The 16730-nt window shown below is 39.5% G+C and overlaps 1 protein-coding gene across 5 annotated transcripts in view; it reads left to right on the top strand.

The window, feature by feature from the left end:
• The window catches only part of LOC124272215 (solute carrier family 12 member 4-like), a 180705-nt gene that overhangs the window by 64274 nt on the left and 99701 nt on the right, over positions 1-16730 (top strand). The window lies entirely within an intron of this gene.

Here is a 16730-nt window from a genome sequence, read left to right as displayed (position 1 = left end):
TATCATTAGAACATTCCAATAAACGACAATTTGAGTTGTGCACAGATTACAAATCATGCTCAAAGCATCACCATTGTCTTGAGGGAGCGGTGGGGTAGCCTAATGGTTAAAGCGTTGGCTCGTCGCGCCGAAGAACCGGATTCGATTCCCCACATGGGCACAAGGTGTGAAGCCCATTTCTGGTGTTCCCCTCCGTGATGTTGCTGGAATATTGCTAAAAGCGGCGTAAAACCATCCTCAGTCAGTCAGTCAGCCATTGTCTGGAAGTCATCATCCCAGCTGTCTCTGTTGTATGGCTACAGAATAGGGAATACAATTTAGTATTCAGACAAAAATGTTTTTAATTATCATCAAATCCTAAGAAGGAGTTAAGGGTTGAGTTTCGTAATTGCACTGACAATGATAACAAAATGTGACGGCATATAAACATGTTCTGTAACCATGGTTTACCAGGCATTCTGTAACCATGCTTTTAATTATCATCAAATCATAAGAACGAGTTAATGGTTGAGTTTCATGATTGCACAGACAATAATTTTCACCACATACAAACATGTTCTGTTACCATGGTCACATTCACAAGATTAGGATTGGTCCTGACACACCATTTGTGATCAGCTTTGCCAATCCAAATGTGGAGCCATGCCGTAGATAAGAAGGGAGATAACTCTCAGGCTGAGTAGACTTAGTAGTGGGCAGAGATCACTCCTAATCCAATTACCACAACTCCATCCAGCACTTACTATCTCCTGGTGTCACTCCAGCTCAGCCATCACAGCTGAGTGGGTGAACTACAACAGGGAATCTGCCACCTTCAGCCAATTGGGGATAACCACACATCCTGTTAAAGACCAATGTGCACAGGACTATCATTATTTTTGTGGCCTTGACTATTGAAAATTATCCTATAGTGATAGGGGGTTGTTCTTTTCCTAGCAACAGGTGCTTGTTGACAACTTGATCCAATAGCATTGATGGTTGCTGATTGTTTCAATCACTGGATTGTGTCATCTTGTACCCGTGAATGTCAGGGTTAGAATGAACCTTCAGTAACCCATGCTTGTCGTAAGAGGCGACTAACAAGATCGGGTGGTCAGGCCCACAGGCTTGGTTGACACATGTCATCGGTTCCCAATTGCGCAGATTGATGCTCATGCTGTTGATCACTGGATTGTCTGGTCCAGACTCGATTATTTACAGACCGCCATCACATAGTTGGAATATTGCTGAGTGCGGCGTAAAACTAAATTCACTCACTTACTCACTCTCATCTTACTGTCCACCATAATTTTGCATGAATATTGTTAATGGGGCATTAAAATAAACCAAAAATACCAACCACGTACATGTAGGGTTGAAGTGTTCACAAAATAGTTTCAGTTACATTCAATTGTTAAAATTGCTTAGCAATTGTAATACTTATCAAACAGTTTCAACAAATAAAACTTCTCGAATTTGGTTAGTCTGTCTCACAGTCCCTGAACCACATTATTTCCCTACTGCCTAGCCCTCCCTGCAATGCTAAAGCCCTGAATGAAGCAAGTCTAGATTTGCCCAGGTTTAGATTCCCCTGAATCTCCCAACTTACTGGGGGTCCTTTTCAGTTTAAATGGGTTTATTTGTTATCAAAATTATATATAGTCAGGGACTAAGTGTTAGTCAAGAATTTGGTAAATGAAGTGATTGCTCCATGTTATAAAATTTGTTGAATTATTTTTAGTATCAAAAGTAGATCTAGTATTGAAGAGAATAGGCAAAGTTTTCTTTATACTTTTGAAAACCATTGCATTTTATTATACAGTGTGTTTTATGTGCTGAATTCTTTTCCTTGAATTGGGAGTTCTTTTCCTCCGAATGTGAAAGTATTTTATTTTGCTCTTAATGTTGTTAATGTGGGAAATGAAAACCCAACAATATATAAATTATATTTCATGCTGCTTCAGACAAAAAAACACTGCCTAAATACTAGGCATTTAATGTATCTTTGTATTTAAAACAACAAAGCAAAGATTATCCTACAAATATTTAGGAATCATCTGTACTTTTGTAATTAATTTTGTAATTTGGCATGGTTAGTTCAAAATTATGTTATGAGAGACCGATGCTCTTACATTCCATGAACCATGCTTGTAGTAAGAGATGACTGATAGGATCAGATGGTCAGACAAGCTGACTTGGTTAATTCATGTCACTTTATGCGAATTCCATAGATTAATGGTGATGATGTTACTTACTGAATTGTCTGGTCTCGACCCGATTGTGAACAGACCACTGGAATATTTCCAAGTTCTGCATTAAGCTATATATTTTAGGAAAAAGAAACCTGGTCTGTTTGTCAACTGAGACCTTGAATTTGATATGCATATTTGTGTCTTCTCGCATACCTGTAATACCCGAATATCTGGGCGTCCAAATCCTTATTTACCTGGATTATGTTTCACATTAATTTGGCCCTCGTTAGTTCAGACCCTATTGTGGACGTCATGATCTGGGATCCTGGACATGACAGAAATTTCATAAATGCACTCTCAATCACTCACTCACTCACTCACTCCCCCCCTAGCTCACGCACACACGCATGCACACATCCACCCACAAGCCCATGCATGCACTCACTCACTCATGCATGCATCCACGCACCCACAAGCCCACGCACGCACTCACTCACTCACTCACTCCAGTGTGAACAGTGATCTGGTGGGCAGGACAGAGGACAGTAAGTGTTGTGTTAGGTGATTAACATCTGTTAGAGTCTTCAGCTATACTCACCACAAAAGCAGATTATCTTCAGCGGCCTTGAACTTGCCTAGAAGGTTATCGTAGCTTAGGATCCAGGGCTGGCTGTCATCGTATCTGTCACCCCTTCACCTGGAGTGTTTACATTTGGGCTTTGTGCAGAGTGACTGCGATTCTTCTTTTGGTCTTATCGCTGGGAGCAAACTTGTACGCTGGGGACATATGGGTAGAAATTCAAAAACTGAGGCTGAACCTGTGTCAAGGTCGTTTGAGTTTTACAACTCTGTGTGTTACAATTATTTTTAGACTTATTGTAGTAGTTATGATGTCATTGTATAGGGGGAGAGAATTCTCGGTGTTACAGTTATTTTCAGGATCATTGTTTATAGTTGTGATGTGATAGCATAGGGGAGTGAATCCTTGGTGATAGTTATTTCCAGGCTCGGGGCGGTGGGGTAGCCTAATGGTTAAAGCGTCGGCTCGTCACGCCGAAGACCCGGGTTCGATTCCCCACATGGGTACAATGTGTGAAGCCCATTTCTGGTGTCCCCCGCCGTGATGTTGCTGGAATATTGCTAAAAGCGGCGTAAAACCAAACTCAGTCAGTCAGTCAGTATTTCCAGGCTCATTGTACAGGGGACAGAATTCTTTGTTTGATTCTGAACTGATTTTAAACCAAAGTTGGTGTTGACATGCCAACATGTTCAGTGGACATTCTAACTGTGGTACTTTACAATTTACTGTCACAGAGTGATGTCCCTTAACCATGCCAGGATCCATGGCCACGCTTCCAGAGCTGCCCTTAATATTGTCATTTGTTTGTTGACACTGTTCCCATGGTGATGGGTTTGACCAAAGGGGTAAATGTCTAAGACCTGCATCACCTCCGATGTTTCTCCCACACACCTTTCTAAAACACCCCTCGGGCGATGGGGTAGCCTAGTGGTTAAAACATTCGCTGGTCACTCAGAAGACCACCGGGTTCGATTCCCCAATGGGTACAATGTGTGAAGCCCATTTTTGTGTCTCCTCTGTGATATTGCTTGGATATTGCTAAAAGCGGTATAAAATTTAACTCACTCACTTAGTCTAAAACACCACTCACTCACTAATCCTCATGGCTTCCACCTGCAAGTTAACAGACATCAGCTTGCATTGTCATTCTGGTAATTTACAAGTCCCCATAAGAAACTAATGAAACTAATAGGATATTACTCATGAGGACAAGGAAACAAGGATATATTTCCAGTAATGTTGACAAAACAATATGTAATACGTGCAAAATTCCGATAGGATGATTCATGCTATTGTTTTCAGTGTTTTCACTGTCAATGAAGCAGCCCAAATAGCGGCATGGTATCAGATCAGGAAATGGTGGTAAATAATTTGACAATAATGTTGTCATTTGTACTTACCAACATAGATTTTCTGTTACATGGTTAAAACAGAAGGTTGGCTCCAGTGTGTTACTACCATAACCTGTTTTTCTCAAGGCCAGACCAATTTTATTTCTTGTTTTACAGATCCACCGTTCATATTTTTTCAAGAATAAGAAAAAAATAAAAGTTATTTTTTCCCGTTCAACAACTAAAATCCTCATGTTTTTATTGGCCAAAAATGGAAAATTACAACAACAAATTTTGATTGTTTTTTGCCCCATATACACTTCATAAATTGCCAAAAATAAAATACTTTTAGTATTTAAAAGGAATATTACTTTGACTGGTGGTTTTTATTTTTTTTTTTTTCCTCCTGCCTTTAAGTTTTCTGAGGACAAAAATCCATAAAACAAGAAATAAAATTGGTCTGGCCTAACCATAAAAACAAACAAACAACAGCATTGTGACATTTTCCCGTTTTGTCAGCTGTTGATAGGACCTTCTTCTTTAGTATGACAATATTGAAAAATATGCGGAAGACATTTTGGAATATGATCATTTAATATCCAAGAAATTGTAACTATGGGCAACCTTGATAATTCCAGGTATAAGTATTCTACTTTTAGCTTCTAATGACAGATAAATTCATGTGTTTCCTTCAAGAATTTATATAAAAAGACATAATTTCTCAAAACTCCATAGTAGCCTTAAAAATACAATCCAGATTGTGTTATCACTTAATGCCTAATTAATCAGGGTGATTGGAAAGTCTTCACATTCAAAAGACCAAGACCTTTGAGCCCATGACAAGATCGTCCATCAGGTTTGTCCTTGATGACTTGTATGACTGCTTGCCATGGCATCAAACTTTATTCACTCACTCCCTCAATGTCTCAATGATTCTGACATTACAACCAAGCTCACAACCAAACTGAATTAAATCTGTACCGAGATGTTTAAGGTCAGGGAAAATCAAGAAATCGGTACAGAAATATCAGTATGTTTTTACAGGATGACAAGACATTGCACTACAGATTCTTGAAATACCATCAAATGTTATTTCTTGTTAGGTAATTATAGACTGACTTCACTAAGTGTGTGGAGTCTCTCCCTCCGTGTCTATGCATTTAATTCAATACCATTAGACACTGAGATATGGGTAACTGTTGTCGCTAACGTAATTGATAAATGGTGGAGCAATGACCCAAAACTGATTTCATCGTTTTATTTCTCTCTAACCCTCATCAGAGATGAGCTTACTCAAAATATCTTGTGATAGGGTTAGTGACCTATATCCAACTATATTACATTCAGAATCTTGTGATAGTGTTAGTGACCTATATCCAACTAAATTACATTAGAGGTTAAAAAGATTAAATAATCATGATTGATGTGATTGGTGGTCGGCCATAATAAATCTGTTATAAGTTTTTCATACAAATTTGTTGACAATGTGAGACGAGAACTTGGGAAAACTCTTTTTAAACCAACTGTTTCAAGCATCTGTTGGGGCGCGCTGGGGTAGCGTAATGGTTAAAGCGTTGGCTCATCACGCCGAAAACCCCCGGGTTTGAATCCCCAAATGGGCACAATGTGTGAAGCCCATTTCTGGTGTCCCCCGCCGTGATGTTGCTGGAATATTGCTAAAAGCGGCGTAAAACCAAACTCAGTCAGTCAGTCAGTCAAGCATCTGTCAGTGATTTGGATGAAGTATAAATGTTTGGACTTCATATATTGTGTAGTTTACAAAGCCATGAAAGCAGGGGACACAATTTTGGTTGCGATAGTTTCTTGGAGACAACAGAGTTGATGCTTGGTAGTAAGGTGTTTTGGGAGAAAATCAAAATCAATATTTATCATCGCTTCTGACTATCAGGGATGAAAATTTTCCACGGAACCACGGAATTTCACAGATTTGATCGCGCTGGGGTCACTGGATCTGGCATGGGGACCTGCAGCCCCCCAAGACCGACCCACCTCATTTTCCTCTTCTTCTTTTCACTCATACCCATTCTCAACCTTGGACTATTGTCAGCGTTATATATAAGTTGCTGGATATTGCTAGATAGTTGCTATATTGTAAGGACATCTTCCAACTCTTAACACAGATGGGTACTGATTAGATGAAAACTCATTTAAGATGTTATCATCTCATGTGTCTTGTCAAAGATTTTATATTGTTTTACGAAATGTATTTGTCCTGTGTCTGGTCAGTGGGAAGCCTTGTGGTTTAAGTGTTTGCTTGCTCACCTCTCAGACCTGGGTTTGATTCCCACTTTGGTAATTCATATGAAGATATTTCTGGCATCCCTGCCATGATATAGCTTTAGTTTTTCTAAAAGTGGTGTAAGACCATAATAACTCACTCACAACCTTTATATCTTCTAGTAGGGATTCAAGAACAGAACTGATACCTACCCATAAAGATCGGTTTTGACGTTGTCTTCAGCAACCCATGCTTGTTTTATGAGGTGACTAATTGTAACAGGTGGTCAGGCTCACTGACTTGGTTCACACATGTTTCCGATCCCAAACGTGTAGACTGATGCTCATGCTATCAATCACTGCTCAGTTATTTACAGAATGCCATCAACAAACAAACAAATCAAGAACACATACCACAGCTTGTAGGAACTGTTGCAACATTTCATCTACCGCTGCGTTCATGTCCACTATACATGTGGAGCGTCTCTCTTGCAAGCACACTCGTGAAGGTCCGGGTTAGAATGAACCTTCACTAATGGGATCAGGTGGTCAGGCTCACTGGCTTGGTTGACACATGTCATCGGTTCCCAATTGCGCATATCGATGATCATGCTGTTGATTACTGGATTGTCTGGTCCTGACTCGATTATTTACAGACCGCCGCAACATAGCTGGAATACTGCTGAGTGTGGCTTAAAACTAACCTCCTCTCTCTGTTTCTCCTCTCTCTCTTTTCTTTCTTGTCTTCTCTCTCTCCTGACTGACTGACTGACTGAGTTTTGTTTTACGCCGCTTTTAGCAATATTCCAGCAACATCACGGCGGGGACACCAGAAATGGGCTTCACACATTGTACCCATGAAGGGAATCGAACCCCGGGTCTTCGGCGTGACCAGCCAACGCTTTAACCACTTGGCTACCACACCGTCCCTCTCTCTCTCCTGCAAGCAACCAATGGTTTGTCTGATACAGGTTCAATACACTGGCGACCGCCTCCGTGGTGTAGTGGTTAGAGTGTCCGCCTGGAAAGCAGAAGGTCACGGGTTCGATCCCCGACCGCGTCATACCAAAAGACGTTAAAATATGGTACTTGTTGGTCCCTGCCTGGCGCTCTGCATTAATGGGTACAACAAGGACTGGTCGGCTCGGAGTCAGTATAATGTGGTATCTCAGTAGGCTAGCACTATAAAACCAGCTTAAGTCTGGGCTAGTACAAGCAGCCACACATACACATACACATGCATGCACGTCGTCATATGAGCAAAATATTCTCAAGCACGACGTTAAACCCAATTTCACCTCACCTCACCTCACCTCACCTCACCTCACCTCAAGACACTGGTCATAAACAGATGTGATGTGGCTAAACTATAACTGATTTCATCAATGTCCCCATACTCACTTTCTAGATTGATGCTCAAGATGTGGATCACTGGATTGTCTTTTCCAGACTAGATTATTTACAGACTGCCGCCATATAGCTGAAATATTACTGTGTGCTGCGTTAAACAACAAACAACCAACCAACATCTTTGTCTGAGTCGGGTATTCATATTCCAACTGCAGCTCGGTATCTATGTGGGCTAGCACTGTTGAATCTGCTTTGATCTGGACAACTCAGTAACAAGCAGTCAAACACACATGTATACATATATCGCTATGTGACATAGTCTTGAAGCATGACTGATCCCTGTTTCACCTCCGTCGTTCTCAGTGTAGTGTACCAGGTGACATCTGGACACGGCAGGCAGAAAGCCTAATTGTCACTTATAAACTTCAGAACGGCTTTCAATGGAAGAATAACAGCCTGATTATTTTGTAAATATAAATGGAATGGAACTCAAGTATCTTCAAAGAAGATAATGAAATGCAATATCCTAAACAACAAATCAGTAAATGAGTGAAGCTGCATTTTCTCCGCAAAAACTGAGTTTGGCTTTTAAGATTGACCTTTGAACTGTTATCGAAGAGTGTTTTATAGGTCAGGCATTATAAATGTGAGTGACTGTCTTTTACTGACCGCCCCTGATATTATCTGTTGACACAAGACTTGGTCATTATCTCCCATATCCGGACCCCTTTGTAGCCACTTCAGAATTGGGATGTTACACTTTTATCTCTTACACTAGAAAATTGAAAAAGCAATTTTTCGTTATAAATTGGATCAGGTTGAATGAGCTCTATCTAAGTGCCATTTCTGCCTTGTGTTAAATGTCAGAGATGCACTCGCTTGAATTATGAATGACATCATTACTTTCATAAGCATCAACACTGCTGGAGTATCTCAAAATTTGCAGTCCCTAACTTGCTGAGATGAAAATTTGACTTCCACCATATACGTTTGAAGATGTTGAGAAAATACAAAGTCATATTTACTTAACTGTTCCCAGGATTAAATCGAGCTGAGTGTCCAGTTTGAGGTCCATTGTATGTGTCAAGTGATTATTAGTGGTGGTCAGATAAGAGAAAATAGCACCTCTATGGTTGGTCTTTGGCAAAGGTCAATATTGATGGACATTGGTAATGGCAGCTATCTTACCAGCCAATATTGGCAAGGTGTGAATTGACAGTCTCTCGCTGGATTCCTATCTTCCTGGGCTATCTGATCAATCATACTGCTATTGGCAAAGGTGGTTACCTTCAAAACTGACGAAGCAGGAATGAAATGTCAAAATTGAACCAATTTCAAGAAAAAGAGTGTATTGATCAAATTGAATTCATATATTTTGTTTGTAATATTGTTTGTCTACCATATGAAGTGTTTATCTTTGTTGTAACAACGACTAACGGGACTTGGCAGTCAGGCTCACTGACTTGGTTGACACATGACATCATATCCCATTTGCTTAGATTGATACTCATGATATTGATCACAGGTTCAATGCAAGCCAAAATTTCCTGTGTTTTTATTTCTTTGGTGGTTATGAGATCTTAAATTCCTAAGCATTTGAAAAAAGTCGTTTTTCAAATCCCATCCCTAATCTCAAGTTGTCAGAAATAGTCAGTTTCATCACATGAGGAATGAATTTGTTTGGGAATTTTTGTTTTGTAAGTGAAACAAGATATTACATGCTTCAAGTAGGAAGGTGCCAACTGCAGAAACACTGAGAAATATAATTTAGGTCTTTCCCTTTGTGATAAAGGCACTCCTTACATAAGCTTCTTATCAGTGTAGCACCATGTCGACAAACATCAGCCACACCAGCATGTACCACCAAGAGCACTGCATGTCATGGAATCCAATCAGAATGATGACTCAATGAAGTAAATAACATTTTCTGGCAGAGTTCTTCTCCAGAGTTCACCATTATGCAGAAAACATGAAAAAAGGAACAAGGGTTTATGACTTCTGAACAGTTATCAATTACATATGAAAGCTGTAAAGATACTGTCTGTTTGAACTAATGGCATCCTATGTCAGTCCAAACACAACTAATTATAGATCAGATATTATGCTTTTCAATATTCCGGATTATGACTTCATCAAACACGTTCCTTAACGTACCCTGAACCTGAAGCTGTTGACAACCCTCCAACCTCTCAACCCCTTCAGACCTACCACACGAGACTGAAATTAAACTCATTCACTCACTCAGACCCACTCCCACATCCATCCATCCATGTCTCTGTGTTTTATAACACCGTACTGTATGTTTGAGTCAAGGTCACATTCAAGTACAAGTAGAGGTCATAAAGGGAGATTATTCTCTGACAATATTGTCTCAAGTACGGCATCTTCTGCCTCAGTTTCACGCCCAATCTGCCTCTTTCATCTGTCGTTTCTCTTCAATAATGAATTGTAGTTGTGATGACTGTATTTTGATTGTAGACCTCTCGGACACTAGATCAATATTTGTTCTTGCATTCTGTCTGGGAGGTTAATTCTAGTGTTTTACAGGATTTTCGTTTTCATTTCTTTCAGTCATTTATAGATGGTGGTGCACTGGAACTAGGCAATATCTTTAGGGCTGTGTTATGAAGTGTTATCCTTAGTTGCAAGGTGAATCATGAAGTGTCTGAAGTCAGTATGTTTCCAGCAACTAGAGATGTCTCACTGAGCCCGGTGCCCAAACATGCACAGGCCCTGATGAAAATCACACCAGTCATCGGGGTTTTTTTTAATAAAAATTGCTTTATGCAGTTTTCCATCCCTTATAAAATTAATTGAAAATTGAAGAATGATAACATTTAGAAGTCGTTTTATTCAGACTTGTTTATGATGTATTGTACACAAATTAGGAACTCTGCAAGATTCATGATGCAAGCATTATTAATACACTCATAGAAGAACCTGAGGTGGTGGGGCAGCCTAGTGGTTAAAGTGTTTGTTCGTCACGTGGAAGACCTAAATTCAATTCCCCACATGGGTGCAATGTGTGAAGCCCATTTCTGGTGTCCCCTGCCGTGATGTTGCTGGAATATTGCTAAAGGCAGCATAAAACCATTGTCACTCACTCACATGAAGAACCTAAAATATTCTTAAATTTCTTTTTGGTTTTATGTTTTGTTACATCAGCTGAGCCTGGTTGTTCTTACAGAGATCCATAAATCCAGAAATATAACAAAGTGGCCTCAGTATTATGTGTAATATAATGACCAAATTGATGTCTTCAAACACAACATGCTTTGGGATTCATGATCAGAAATTTATAATATTTTGTATTAATGTTTATTGTTTTCACATGGTGAACCAGAATCCAAAATGTGTCATTTCTTATCTTTCAGTGTGCTAAGATAAACGTTAAGCAAAGGGAATTCCCAACACTTTTATTAGCTAAAAATAGATTCAGGTATTAGCTAAAAATAGATTCAGGTTTGATTAATTTATGTGCAGCTCACAGTGTTTCATTACATGGTCAGTGTCATTCCTTTTCCCGCTAGCTATGCTGTAAGGAAATATATGCTGCCAAAATAAATATTCAGTGCAATGAAAGAAAACATTTTGAACTTTTTCCATTAATATTCAGGTATTAGCTAAAAATAGATTTAGGTTTTATTAATTTATGTGCAGCTCACAGTGTTTCATTACATGGTCAGTGTCATTCTGTTTCCCGCTAGCTATGCTGTAAGGAAATAATTGCTGCCAAAATGAATATTTAGTGCAATGAAAAAAAACATTTTGAACTATTTCCACTAATATCAGTTGTAATGCAAATATTAACCTGTTTGAAAAGATTCCTACCAAGAGTTTGTTTGCCAAGATAGAAACCTGATTATGGGTGGGAATGCTCTTCTTTGCCCTGCTTTGTACAGCTCAATCACTTTATTTAGAACTCTCAAACTTCTTTCTGCTGACTCATCCAGGAAAAGCAGAAGACTTACTCACACATCCTGACAGGTTTGAAAGATGACAAGCTAGATCAGTGCTCATAAAGTTTACTTATCATACAAGTCCTAGGTTCAATCCCGGGTGTAATGGGGACATCTTTCTTACAGACCTTGGCCTCGTACCTAAAAAAGATCATACTGCTACGACTGTCGTAAGTCTATGTTAAAGTATGGGAGTTACGATCGTCTTAGGGTTACGATCGCTTTGAGGAACACAGCCCTGTTGATATATTTTACTCAGTCAACTACCGAATGTGACATCACGATATTGCCATTGATAACGATGTGAAGTTTTGAACTTTCATCAGTTACCTCCCTGATAAAACATGTCAACACATACTATTTGATATTACAGCTGTCACACTGTGGAACATGACGTGTCCTTCTGGCTTTTTATGGGTTCAAAGGTTGAAGTTTATCTAGTACTGTCTATCAGAGGTGAGGTGAGGTGAAATTGGGTTTTATGTCGTGCTTGAGAATATTTCACTCATATGACGACGTGCATGCATGTGTATGTGCAGCTGCTTGTACTAGCCCAGACTGAAGCTGGTTTTATAGTGCTAGCCCACTGAGATACCATGCCACAGTTAAGCGTGAATACCCCACTCAGACACATTATACTGACTCCGAGCCGACCAGGCCTTGTTGTACCCATTAATGCCGAGCGCCAGGCAGGGACCAACAAGTACCATATTTTAACGTCTTTTGGTATGACGGTCTATCAGAGCAGAGTCACTGTGTACTGTCTGTACTGTCAACATACAGGTTAGAATTGGTCTTCAGCAACCCACTTTTGTCGTAAGAGGCAACTAACAGGATTGAGTTGTCAGGCTCGCTGACCTGGTTGATGCATGTCATCATATCCAAATTACGAAGGTTTGTGCTCTTGATGTAAATCATTGGATTGTCTGGTCCAGACTCAATTATTTACAGACCAACGCCATATAGGTGAATTATTTCCAAGTGTGGCATCAAGCCTGTGGGTAACATGCATCATGAAAAGGTCTGAAATGGTTTAAAGAATAAGGGGTGGTGGGGTAGCCTTGTGGTCAAAGCGTTTGCTCATGAAACTAAAGACCCGGTTCATTTCCCCTCATGGGTACAATGTGTGAAGCCCATTGCTGGTGACCCTGCCGTGAAATTGTGGAATATTGCTAAAAGTGTTGTAAAACTCACCTCATTCTAAATAAAGACTCGGAGTGTAGTAGGGGAGAGGATGATTGAAATGAACTCTATTACCAGATCAAGTCACTGGCCATGGGAGTAGTATTTTCTCAGGTTTCAATATATACATGAGAAGATCCATCTGACTATAAAAACTCGGACTGTCAGAGTGAAACACCTGTGACCTTTCAAAACAGTTAGAGTCTGGAACTAAACATGCAAATAGGGTGACTTCTGCTCCAGGGTTTAATCAATGTTATCTAGTGAAGAAAATATTCCCATGTAATCTTGAAGACCTTATACTCCCTGTTGATGAAAGTCGACATTGCTGTATTGCAACACCTGTGGCCATCTTATTTCAGACAGTATATGCAGAAAAAGATGCGTTGTTGAAGTTTGAGCCTGACATTACACGTGACATGTAACTATAAAACAAATTATCCAAGCCATGTGTTTCTGAAGGAGCAGTAAAATATGCAGAGTGAGTGAGTGAATAATGTTCAATATCACAGTCAGCATTGTACAGTCTGGACCAGTCAAACCTTGAGTGAGTGAGTGAGTATGGTTTTACTCCACTTTTAGCAATATTCCAACTGTATCGTGGCAGGCGTCACCAGAAATGGGCTTCACACATTGAGGGGAATGGTACCCAGGTCTTCAGCGTGATGAGCAAATGCTTTAACCACTAGGCTACCCAACTTTTCCCTTTGAGCCAGGACCATGGCATCAGGGTGTGATCTCTCACATGTTAGTGGACATGACACAAGCCGTTACAGCTGATCTCCAGTATATCTCCAACCAGCTCTGGGTCCAGAAAATTCTCACAAGTACACAGGAAACTATCAGTTTCATAAGTCCCCAACAAACCCCTAGACAAGATAAAGGCACACACTGTACTCACTCACTCACCTCCCTCACTTACTCACTCACCCACTCACTCTCTCACTCACTTACTCACCCACTCACTCACTCTCACTCACTCACCCATCCACTCACTCACCTCCTTCCCTCCCTCCCTCACCAACTCACTCACCCACTCACTCACTCACCCACCACCTACTCACTCACCCATTCACACACCCACTCACTCACCCATTCTCTCTCACTCACACACCCACCCACCCACCCACTCACTCACCCACCACCTCACTCACTCACTCACTCACCCATTCACCCATTCACCACTCACTCACTCACTCACCCACCACTCTCACTCTCACTCACTCACTCACCCACCCACTCACCTACCCACTCCACTCACCCACTCACTCATTTACTCACCCACCCACCTACTCACTCACTCACTACATTATACTAAAAGATGCTAGTAGATGGTAATGTGAACAATACCAATCAGAATTGGCTATGCACACAGCACATTATGTATGCTCACTCAAAACACAACTGAAAGTTTGAAACTCAGTTTGCACTCTCCAACATAATGGGAAAGATAAAAGGAAACTTGGAAATACCACTTTGTTGACAAATTATGACCTGGATGACTTATGAACACAAGAAAATGGAACTGATGTTTTAGTGTTTTCATAGGAAATAAATTTGAACAATGTTTATGTTTTCACATGTGTCTGCTCCATGTTATACAATGTTTCCGGGGTTCTTTACTTTCATAAGCCAATGTTGAATATTCATTGCAACATCATTCGCAAGCTGAATACAATCAACAACATGACAGTGAAAAATAGATTCAATGCATCAAAAAGCTTGATACCTGAACGTAAGATTCTTGTTTTATTGTTCCTTCAATGCAAATATCAGTTCTCCACAGGTACAAAATGGTTGATTTCTGACCATAAGATTCTTCAGTTCATTCATATTTTTTATTATCCCTTCCATGCAAATATCAGTTCTGCACAGGTACAAAGGTTAAGAGCCCACACAAAACAAAAAAGGTTGATTTCTGTCCGAAAGATTTTTAGATTCTTGCCTCCAATTTACTGTTCTCCAGTGCAAATATTCGACCTGCACAGGTACTGAAGGTAAACAGCCCAACCCATCAGGGAGCTATTTATGTAGTGGTTATCAATATGCATGTCCAGTTCCTTGTCATTAATGCAATCTGCGATTCAGATCAGTGTGCATTTCCTTCTCTTTAGCATCAAGTTTATGACTTTTTGCGTACCAACTTAATTAGAGCCAAGTTCAGGAATAAGGCTGAACACGATCAAGCAACAATGAAAAATGTATAAGTTTATTTTGAGCTCCTATTGCATGTTGGGAATCATGCTGAATTGGTTTCGGCTGCCAGACGAGGAGGACATTCTGAAATAGACCATACCTTTTTATCATTAGAAGTCTATTTTTTGTGGAAAGGACTATTTGTTCAGAATATATTTTTAAGGCTGTAGTAAATTAATTTGTAGAATTTTATCTTTGGTCGTCTTGCTACAAAATGTGATTCTCACGTCATGGTATTTTTTCAGTTGTACCATGAAATAAAGAAAAGGGCCTTGCTCTTTTCTTTCTTTGGAATTCAACTTGTTTGTCATGCCAGACATTTCTGGAATGTATCGAGTAAGCATTTTGTTTGAAAAAATAAATATTAAAATTAAAAGCATCCTGTCTCACAATATTATTCATTTGCATGAAAATGTAATGAATTATTAATTTTGGTGAAATCTATATATGGCAGTACATAGTGGAAACATCAGTGGAATTATAGATAAAGGCTTTATCATGATATTCATGATGATATATATAGGGAAATATTCATCAGTGTTCCATGTGATATTGTCTGATATTTTTACTTTGTGTGGGCTCAGGTATATACATCCCATGCTTGTGAGTGAGTGGGTTTAGTTTTATGCCGCTTTTAGCAATATTCCAGCAATATCACAGTGGAGAACACCAGAAATGGGCTTCACACATTGTACCCATGCGGGGAATAGAATCCGGGTCTGTGGTCGGACGAGCTAACGTCTTAACCACTAAGCTACCCTGCCCTGAGAACCCTACATGACTTTGAGTTCATGGCACCACATGAATTTTTAGACCAAAATCTTTAGATCAGATAGATTGTTGGTTACTTTTCTTCCTTACATTTAAATTTTGTTTCAGATTTAAAATTACAGTTTTGAAACAAAACATTATTTCAAAGGATGTATTTATGTGATGACTGATGATTGGATAAGTAACTGTTCTGACACATGGTCTTTGTAGAACAAAACAAGTTGAATTCTACAAGGAAATCCAGCATTTGTTGATTCTGCTGTGTCTAAATGGCACATGTAACATGGAAGTTGTGACAGAGCTCATCAGTGGTGTCCGGAACTCATTGTATGACCGACCGTCCAAGGTGGATGAAGGAATGTTGCGATTTTCCTTGTAGATGAGTAATCAAATATCTTCTTTATCATGAAATATTAAGAATTTATCTGTGATTTCTTTAAGATGCATCTGATTACCAGTATTAATAAATATTGCTGTTCATTCCTGTGTCAAAATATGCCTGTAGTATATTTAACCTGTGAGATGTTTGTAATGTTCACTCTCTCATTACTTGTGTTTGAGTTGTATATTTCTTTGTTAAGGTAAATAGTCTTGAAATGTAAGTAAAATCCTTTAATCATTATTTCTGGTGTCCCTTGCCGTGATAGTGCTGGAATATTGCTAAAAGCAGTGTAAAACTAAACTCACTCACTCACTTTAATCATTATAATTGCCTGATGGAAGTCAGACTGTGAGACACAGTTGAATTTATACAGTTGTTGTTAAGAAAAGGTTGTTGACCTAAAATACCAAAACATAGTCGTTTTTCTCTGGAATCGGTGAAGGGTTAGGCTGAACAGCCTATGTTATTTTTCGTACAATAAATTGATTTTTCCTGTTTTGATGTGAACGACGTGCAGAAGTTATGCTTTAGGATACTCAGCCAGGTCCTGCAGACCTTGGAATATCTCAC

The sequence above is a fragment of the Haliotis rubra genome, unplaced genomic scaffold (assembly GCF_003918875.1).
Source record: "Haliotis rubra isolate DU_JTF1 unplaced genomic scaffold, ASM391887v1 Scf103, whole genome shotgun sequence".
NCBI classification, from domain to species: domain Eukaryota; kingdom Metazoa; phylum Mollusca; class Gastropoda; order Lepetellida; family Haliotidae; genus Haliotis; species Haliotis rubra.
This window is presented reverse-complemented; position numbering and strand designations above follow the sequence as displayed.